Here is a 10,746-nt window from a genome sequence, read left to right as displayed (position 1 = left end):
ATTTACTCTATTTTTGATTTTTTAATATAATATTTAAAAAAATTATTTTACCTCATTAGTTTACACCCAAATTTTTTAAAAAATTTAAAGAAACTTTTATTCATAAGATATTAAAAAAAGTGGTTACAAGATTTAAATATTTTTATACCTCTTAATTTTAAAATCCTAACTCATAAATTTACTAAGATAAAATAGGTCAACTCATAATTGGGTCTAAAATAATAAAAATAAAATAAACATAAACATAAATAAATCTTAAAATAAATACTAATAAATTGATGTATATTTGATTCAGTTTGACTAATAAAAGTTTTCAATACAACTTAAAAATAATAATACGTTTGATTTTTGATAATCGTTAATCACTTTGCAAATTCTTGATGCATATTTTGAACAAATAATTTAGTTATATTTAAAACATCTTATTTTATTCTTTTAGATGTTGTTCTTGTAAAACATCATATATTATTGTCAAAAATAAAAATGATAATATTTCGTTCTAATAGACTATTCTTTAATTTGAATAATTAATCTCCTTAACTAATATATATATTCTCTTTGTTCAACAATAACATGCTGCCTAATTGCTGTCATTGATTTGTTTAACCCTAACCACATTTGAAGGTTGATTGTCGTCAACCCTAATTTAATTTCTTGCTCCATGTGGTAGCTAGTGAAGAAGAGACATGACCTTACCACAGATGTTACTGTTTGGTATCGACCCTACAGTAATGCTTGTGCTTCACCACCAGTAGCCATACATTACTATATAAATGAAAAAAAAAAAGGGTAAGAGGGCCTGTACGGAACCCAATCTCTATTTAAAATATTAAATTAAATTAAATTAAATCAAGGGGAACATGATCTCTACCTTTGATCATTTCCTAGGAGATTTGTTCCTAACTGTTTTCTTTGTCTGTTTATCATTTAACACGCGGATGAAACATAGAAACATGATATGTGTTTGGGACCCCCATGTTCTACGTGATTGGGATATAATCCTTCCAAAATCACATTTATTCGACCTACACATTTCATCTATCATTTTTATTTTTTTTTTTCTTCGTTACAGTTTTCTTGGTCGTCGTTATAAAATTTTTGAGGGTGGTTATGTTTGTTGGCTTTGACTATCAAATTGGATCGTGAAAAGTGGACTAAGATGCTGCTTATAGAAAATTTTAAATTTTTTTAGTATATTTTGTTTTTCTTAATTGCTTGATTTGTGTTTCAATAATCTCTGAAACTAATCATTATGCTAATTGTAAGGATAATTATAACAGTTTGCTTGATTTATGTTTCATTTGTTCTTTATTTATGTTTCTGCGATTTATATTTCTACGAAGTCTTTTCACTATTTTACTTTGAAAAATTATTTCCTTTCCTATTCCAGACCCTTCGAAATTCTGTGAAAGTTTTAAGTTATGTTTTAAAACACTTTGAACTCTGAAAAGTGTTATTTCGTTTATATAATTTACAAGTTAACATTATCGATCATTCAATTTACTAGTATTTTTGCATGTATATTTATGATTATGCAAAATTCTGCATTGTCTTTGTCTTCTTTTTTATTATTAAATGAAAAAATATAGGTAAACAATTCCTAACCAACTAAATTTATATAACTGTAATTAATAATTATTAATTTTATATCTTTTAAAAAATAAAATTTAAATAATTATTAATTAATGACAATTAATTAATATGAAGTGCAATTCCAAAATATTTGTTGGTTTGATGTTGACTATACCCTTATTAGTTATCTCGCGGGATTGTTATTAAATCGAAAATTTTGATGCATTTTTAAATAAAATTAGTACTGGTACGGAGGGGTTTGGTTTTACTCTCAAAATCTAGATCATTAACCATGGTTTGATTGTCTTTAATTGATAAAACCTAAAAACCTGCATAACAAATATAAAGCCACGCTAATCAAAATTAAGAGCAAGTAAATATTTACAAATTCACAAGGTTAACGTTCAAAAATTGATCCTTCATGGCAACCGAAGCACCATTAGGTGTATGTTAGTGACACTGTTCAAGTAATCAAGAATCAAAATGGAATATAAGAATAATCGTAACAAAAAAAAAAGAATGGAATATAACTAAGAGCGGACAAAAGGCAAATGTTTAGGGGGTAGAATCAGTAGCTTTATAATGATGTTTTCCTTTCCACTCGTTAGCATGTTCCATCGTCATCTCCATTTTTTGATATGGTACTTTGAATATGATCCAAGGTTGATTGATAGAAAATAATAATAATAGTAATAATAATTCTTTTAAGTGATTTCAGAATTATTCTTATTTATTATTGAAATATTTTGAAATGCTTTCGTCATTTCAGATCTAATTTGGTGTTGACTATATTGAGAAACAACTAGGCGGCAGAGAATATGTAACTTGGTCAGAAAAACTCTGGTGGAGGATCCAAAATGTTTTAATTTTAAAATTGAGAATATATAAGCAGGAATCTCATCGCGTCCTTTTCAATTTATTCACTTTATTAGTTTATTCCTACTCCAAAGTATAATGCTTTTTCAAGGTATATTTGTGTTGAAGGTGCGGTTGAAGTAGGAAGAGAAGGTGCACTTCAAGAAATGTACAAGAAAAGTGAAAGAAGAGTGAGGACCTGATACAACATAATGGCAAAACTCAAGGCCATTTGTTGCTATACATTATATATATATTAATGGTTTTCATACAGTAGGTAAGCTTAGTTTTATTCCTCTGTTTTACTGGACTATTCTATTATAATATATATCACTACTACTAATTGCTTCCTTTGGGTTAGGTAACACCTTCCCTCAAGTTAGGACAGCAAATATCTTGGAGTCCTAACTTGCCAACAAGTGTAGAAAAGGTTTCTGGGACTAAAGGTTTTGTCAACAAATCTGCAATCTGTTCATGTGTTGATATAGGCATCAAGTGGATTAATTTCTCTAGTAGTTTGTCTCTAACCACATGACAATCTACCTCTATATGCTTGGTCCTTTCATGGAACACAGGGTTGGTTGCTATGTGGATGGCGGCTTGGCTATCACAGTACAAATTGATAGGCTCAGTGTAGTCCAATCCCATATCGCTGAATATCTTTTTAATCCATATTGTTTCACGGGTTGCTGATGCGAGAGCTCTATACTCTGCCTCCGCTGATGATGATGCCACTGTTGTTTGCTTCTTGCTTTTCCAAGAGACAATCGAGCTTCCAATGTAAAAGCAATATGCAGTTATGGACTTTCTCGAGTCCGGGCAAGCAGCCCAATCCGAGTCGCTAAAGCCTGTAACACGCAAATCAGACTGAGAAGGAAAGAAAAGGCCCTTTGCTGGTGCAGATTTAATGTACCTTAAGATACGATGAGCAGCCTTGAGATGCAAATCAGTAGGTTTGTCCAGAAATTGATTCAATTTTTCGACTGCAAAGCTAATGTCGGGTCTAGTATTTGCTAAGTACAGCAGTTTACCAATCAGTTTTCTGTATTCAGCATTATCAGGTAAGGAACTCCCCACATCTTTTGTCAACTTAACATTGTAATCCATAGGAGTTGAGATAGGTTTGCAGTCCTCAAAACCAACTTCTCTTAGCAAGTCCAAAGCATACTTCCTTTGGTATAATGCAACTCCCTGTTTGCTTCGAGCAACTTCCATTCCCAAAAAAAATTTCAGGTCGCCAATGTCTTTAATTTTGAAACGAACATTTAGTAGTGCTTTAATGGAGTCAATCTCAGCTAGATCATTTCCAGCTAGAACCACATCATCTACATAGATTAAGAGTGTTGTGAAACCACTAGCTTGTGATTTTGTAAAGAGACTATGATCTGACTTGGACTGATGGTAGCCATTCTCGAGCAAGACTGATTTCAACTTGTTATTCCATTGCTGGCTCGCTTGTTTGAGGCCATATAGTGACTTCTTCAGTTTGCAGACCGTGTTAGGGGGAGCCTCTAATCCTTGGGGCACTTTCATATAGACTTCTTCCTCCAATTCGCCATGTAAGAAGACTGTGTTCACATCAATTTGCTTCAAGAACCAGCCTTTGGCAGCAGCAATGGCTAACACAATCCTTAAGGTACTGAGCTTGAGAACAGGGCTGAATGTGTTCAAGTAATCCACCCCGGGGACTTGGGTGAAACCTTTGGCAACCAATCTTGCCTTGTGCCTCTCTATGCTGCCATCCGGGTTATGTTTGAGTTTGAAAACCCATTTATACCCGATGGCCTTTTTGCCAGGTGGAAGGGAAGTAATTTGCCATGTCTGAAGATGCTCCAAGGCATCAAGTGCTGCTTTAATAGCACTTCGCCAACTCTCATGAGTTATTGCTTCATCATAGCATCTAGGTTCTTTGTCTGTGGAGATGGCTAGGGAAAACTTCTTGTGTGATGCAGCAAGTGCACTATAAGAAATATACTGTGAGATTGAATATGCACTGGATGGTGATGTTTAAAGATTCATACACTGAAAGTCTCTAAGGTGACTTGGTCTTCTTCTTTCTCTAATGGACCGTCTTAGTGTAATGGGCTGATGGGGTTGTGCAATATTGTTTAGAGTGTCTTGGGATATATGTGGTATAGATGAGGGTGCTGAGTGTACTTCAGATGCATGAACTATATTAGAATCTAATGTGGGAGTATCATGAAATGTTTGTGATGTAGGACTAATATTAGATGCAGTGTGTGACTCAGGTGTAAATGATGTAGTTTGTTGATGATGCAAATCATATGCTAAGGGATCGACTTGTGCCAAAGGTCTCATAGAGGGTGTTTGTTGTTGTTCTTCCGAAGTAAGAAAGGGTAAAAAATTTTCATAGAACTTAACATCTCTTGATAGAAATATCTCCTTTGATTTTATATCAAGTAGAATAAATCCTTTAGTACCTTCCCTAAAACCAAGAAAGATACATTTTCTTGCCCGTGGATCTAATTTCTTCCTTCCTGCAGTAATTGTATTTGCATATGCTAAACAGCCAAAATTTTTTAAATCAGAGATGGATGGCAAAGAATTGTATAAAAGTTGATAAAGGGACATATCATGTAAAAGAGGTGAGGGGATCCTATTTATCAAGACAACTGCATGAGAGGCAGCATAATTCCAATAACATTTGGGCAAATTTGATTGAAATATCAAGGCCCTTGTTACTGCTAGGATATGTTGGTGTTTCCTCTCAACAATTCCATTTTGTTGAGGGGTCTCCACACATGTCCTCTGATGTAGGATCCCAGTGCATGCATAAAATTCATTCATGTTAAATTCAGAACCATTGTCACTTCTTATAGTCTTAATTGATTGTCCAAATTGTGTTTTTACAAAATTGACAAAAGATTTCAAGAGATATGAAGTTTCAGATTTTGCTTTCATAAACCGAATCCAAGTGTATCTAGATTTATCGTCTACAATGGTTAAAAAATACTTGTGACCACTTGTGGATGGAACTGACAGAGGATCCCATATATCTACATGAATTATTTCTAAACATGAATCTGAGACTTTATTGCTAGTAGCAAACGGCAACTTTCGTTGCTTAGCCAAATGACAAGCATTACATGGAGAGTTTGAGTTATTGTATGAAATGAAATGGTAATTTTTCTGCATGAGCTTAAGACTATGTAAAGGTAAATGTCCTAATCTATAGTGCCACATATCTTCATTTTGAATGCTTTGGAAAGACATAATGCATGAATGTGTGTTGTGCAAGGAGTTAACGTTTAGTGTATAAAGTCCTTCAACAACATCAGCTGTGCCAATCATCTTCTTGGAGCTGCAGTCCTGTATCTCACATGATTTTTCAGAAAAATTCATGATGCAGTGTAAAGAGGCTGTGAGTTTGGACACTGAAATTAGCTTGAAGTTAAAAGTGGGTATATACAATGCATTGACAAGATGCAATTTTTCAGAAAACATGAAGTTCCAATTATGTTGCTTGTGGTGTATGAACCATCCGGCAATTTGACCATAATTGGATCTATGATTTGATAATTTTGAAAGTCTTCAAGGGAGTATGATACATGGTCTGTGGCACCTGTATCAATCACCCATGACGTGCACTTATTTTTCGAAATAGCTAAGGTCTTAATACTGGTTTTGAAATGCAAAATGTGTACCAGATTACCTTGATGAGGGTGTGATCTCTGCTGTGTCACAATCTGGTTTGTGCTATGAATATTCTTTACCTCATGTTTGTTTAAAAGTGCTAATAAGGCTTCTCTTTGACTTGCAGTAAATCCAGAGCTAACATTTTCAACCTCTTCCAACTGTGTCCTGAGCTCTTCATTTGCTTCCTCAGGATCTGCTGTGGCCATAATGTTTACAGCAGTTTCTCCACCAAATTTTTGCCTCAAATGTGGTGGAAGGCCGTGCTTCTTGTAGCACGTATCGACCATGTGTCCCAGTTTGCCGCAGTGTGTGCATTGTGGCTTGCCTCTTCCTCGCCCTCCAGCTTGGTGTCTACCTCCCCTACCTCTCCCTCTCCCTCTGCCCTGACTGGGGTCTAATGTGTTCGAAGGAGCTGTAGAGTATGCAAGCAGTTTGGTGTCTGAGATAGGCTCCAAGCTGTGAGTTTGTCTTTCTTGCTGCGTGAGCATCGAAAACACTGTGTTGATGTTGGGAAGTGGCTCCATCAGCATAATTTGCGATCTTACTCCTGCATATTGTTCGTTTAATCCTCTAAGAAATTTTGTGACTTGGTCTTCAATCCTGTACTTTCTGACCGTTCCCAAGCCACATGAACATTCAACTTCGCAAGCACATGAGGGTATCGATCGAAAGTCATCAATTTCCTCCCAAATCGATCTCAACTTTGTAAAATAGCTTGTAACATCCATGTCCCCCTGCCTAAGTGTATACAGTTCCTCATACAATTCAGCTACTCTAAACTTGTCTCCTTGATAATACCTATGCTTTAAATCTGCCCACAGGTCACTTGCTATGTGGTTCCAAATGACTGATTGAGAAATGTTTGCACTAAGCGAAAGATTGATCCATGCAATCACATAGGTGTTGCATCTCTTCCAGGCCTCAAACAGATTATCACTACTATCAGATTTTGGAAGACTACCATCTATGAATTTCAGTTTATTCTTAGATTCCAATGCTAAAAGCATAGCTCGACTCCAAGGTCCATAGTTCTTTCCATCTAAAATGACATTAGTAAGGGGAATACCGGGGCTTTCAGAAGGATGGAGATAATAGGGGCTCGTGTGATCTCCAGCCGTGTTGATTGTGCTTCGCGTCAATTGCGCTTGGATTGATGCAATTTGACTCAAGACTTCTGTGATCGTGCGCAGATCTAGGTTCGATGATGGTGAATTTGAGATTCCACCGTGCGGTTCCGCCATTGATGTATATAAGCAGGAATCTCATCGCGTCCTTTTCAATTTATTCACTTTATTAGTTTATTCCTACTCCAAAGTATAATGCTTTTTCAAGGTATATTTGTGTTGAAGGTGCGGTTGAAGTAGGAAGAGAAGGTGCACTTCAAGAAATGTACAAGAAAAGTGAAAGAAGAGTGAGGACCTGATTCAACATAATGGCAAAACTCAAGGCCATTTGCTGCTATACATTATATATATATATTAATGGTTTTCATACAGTAGGTAAGCTTAGTTTTATTCCTCTGTTTTACTGGACTATTCTATTATAATATATATCACTACTACTAATTGCTTCCTTTGAGTTAGGTAACAATTTGTATGCTATCCCTCTTTAATTTTCGCCTCCAATTTAAATCCACAATTATCTTCCAATATGTATAATTCTACTTATTTTATTTAAATAAACATTGTCTTAATGTTATCCGTTAAAAAACGAGTGAGTAGTTTAAGTCTTTAACATTATTATATAAAAGAGTGAAAATTGTCTTCTAATACTCTTTAGCACTAATATAAATAGTTGATAAATTATAATTCCGTATTAAATTAATTAAGTCTTATTCAATTTTAAAAGCTAATCCTAAAAACGAAAAATTCACATTATTATAAAAGAGTATTCTTAGGAGTTCCGTGATATCAATGGTAAAATCTCACGTGCATATTACAACAAAAATGATTTTTAGTAGTAAATTTTGAGTAATAATAACATAATAGTTATTATATATTTTATTTTATTTAATTTTTTATGACAATTATATTTGTTATTATTATTATCAATTTCGCTACGTTACCAACAGTATTTCTGTCAACTCTTGTTTATGAATGTGTTTAATGGAAGTGTCTTTGTGGATATGTCTAATAAAAATGTCTTTTTTATGGCTGTGTCTAATAGAAGTGTCTTTATATATGTATTTCCTGGATGTATCTCCTTATACATGTGTTTAAAATATAATAATTAATTATTGTTAACAATAAATTGACAAATAGTATATTAGTACCCTATACTTTTCCTATTACTATATATTACAATGATAATTATATATTTTTTGTAACTATTAACAAAGTCTTCCCTAAATTGCCGCTAAAATCTTTTAGCAATAAAATATAAATTGCTAATAAATATAGTCTCGCTATTTTTATTATTGCAAAATACATAGTCACTAAAAAGTGATTTTTTAATAATAAAAGTTCTCTTTATATAAAATTGACAATTAAAAATTATTAAATAAAATTTTTTTCGAACATATTAAATCATCGAATAATTTTTATTATCAGTTTTACGTAAAAACAGATGCATACAAATAAGTTTCTATCAAAACCAATATTTTTAAAGGAGTCCACATCACAAAATTATATCTAAAAGATAATTTTATAAGTTCTTGAATTTTTTTATACTATAGTAATCGCTCATTATTACAACTATTAAAATCAATTTAAAAAATAGCTGACTCTTTAAAGTTTTTGCCAACTTTTTTAAGGAGTAGCTTTTTTCTTAAAATGTTAACACAGATTAAAAACAATATATAACTTAAATATTATTTCACAAAAGCCACCAATTTGTGAAAAGTAACTATAACTAACCTAAATAAAAATGGTTTAGCTACTAAAAAGTCTTTTTCTTTCTTACCGTTTTTCCTAAATAAATATAGAATTCATTAGGAGGAGACCTTTAATTGTCTTTGATGTTTGACGAACAATTTTCCCTTGACATATAACTTTTAACCGATGTACCTTTTCTTCCCTTTATTTCATTCTAAATGCACTTTTGTCATTGAGAACTCTTACGATGTTACATACGAGTCTTTTCAGTTTTCACAATGGATATTTCCTGAATTCTCACTAATTATTATTCACCAGTTTATCATCATTTAATTGAGGGCCCCAATCGAGACTATTGAAGGAAATTTGACGATTCATCCGTGCATATTGGTTTTCAACAAAATAAAAATAAAGTATAACCATATCTTAACGGTTAATTTTTTTTATATGAAAGAAGATAGTGTGTAATTCATCATAATGAATAATTGGTGTATTTTTTTATATGAATTATTTTTTTTTTAATTTTAAGTAACAAATCTGACAATCAAATTTAGAAAAGTATAGAAATTTGAGAGTCAAATTTTATAGTATTATAAATCTGAAGGTAAAATTTGTATATTCAAAAAAATTTAAAATAAAAAACTTAAATCTGACACTCAGATTTGTATTTTCTAAAAAAAAATTTAAAACCACTCAAATTTTTGTGGCATCAAAAAAAATTAAAATTTATAAAATTGTCCCTCAGATTTGTAACCATCCACACAAAAGAAAAAATATACTAACTCTCCATATTATTTAAAAAAATCACCACAATTTCAATAATAAAAATAAAAAATGTATCTTAACCAAGAATTGTTAATATTACTTGTAGAATTTCTCTATTAATTAATTTACCTTTTATTTTTACAAATCTCCTGACAACAACAACAGTAATACAGAATACTTAAGATAATAAATACTTTATTTTACTAATAAGAGGTATGAAATTTTAGTCTTAGAAATAATAAAATATTTATTTAGAAATATATGAGAAGGGTATTTTATAAAACATATTCTTTTAATCATAATAAATTATTAATTTTTTCTTATATTGAAAACTTATTTTTTGTCATTATACTTGATAATGAACCCTGCTTAGTTTATATAAAATTATAATGAAACCAGCTTGTTGTACATAATTATTGTTGTACACAATTATTTTAAACCTCTTATTAAGTAACTAAGTACTACGACATGGTATATTGTTTTGTTGTTATATATTGATGTATGTTGCTCTATATATAATTAGCATGTCGTTATCACTAGTTATTGTCAACAACAAATTATATATTATGACAGAATGTTTCTTTCACATATATAAATAAATTAGTGATGGGAACCACATTCATGATGTAACATAAATATATATTATCATATTTCTTGTCATTTGTGTGAAATAATGCATAGTCCATTATTTTTATGTGTAAGAAAAATCAAAGTTGTATATGGCCATGACAATTAAGAATTAATCATAATCCATCAGCATATTTTGTTTTTAATCTGCCAACGAACCCTACTCGCTTTGAAGGAGAACCGGAGATCATAGTCATTGGCTAATGAATTAATAAACCAATTTGTCAATTAATACAAACGTTTTTCAAGAATTATGAACGATAAAGAGAGAAGACAACCCGTCAAAAATTCATCTGTGTAATTTATTTTGTTTTGCTCAACCTTATTCTTAATAGGGATGACATAACATATTGGTAATTTTGTCAAAATAGGATGATAGAACAACTGAGTTTTGTTCAAGTAATCAATTTTAAAAGAGAATTAATGTGAAGGAATAATTTGCAGTATGATAGTGATG

Source organism: Arachis duranensis, chromosome 5 (genome assembly GCF_000817695.3).
Source record: "Arachis duranensis cultivar V14167 chromosome 5, aradu.V14167.gnm2.J7QH, whole genome shotgun sequence".
Lineage (NCBI taxonomy): Eukaryota > Viridiplantae > Streptophyta > Magnoliopsida > Fabales > Fabaceae > Arachis > Arachis duranensis.
This window is presented reverse-complemented; position numbering follows the sequence as displayed.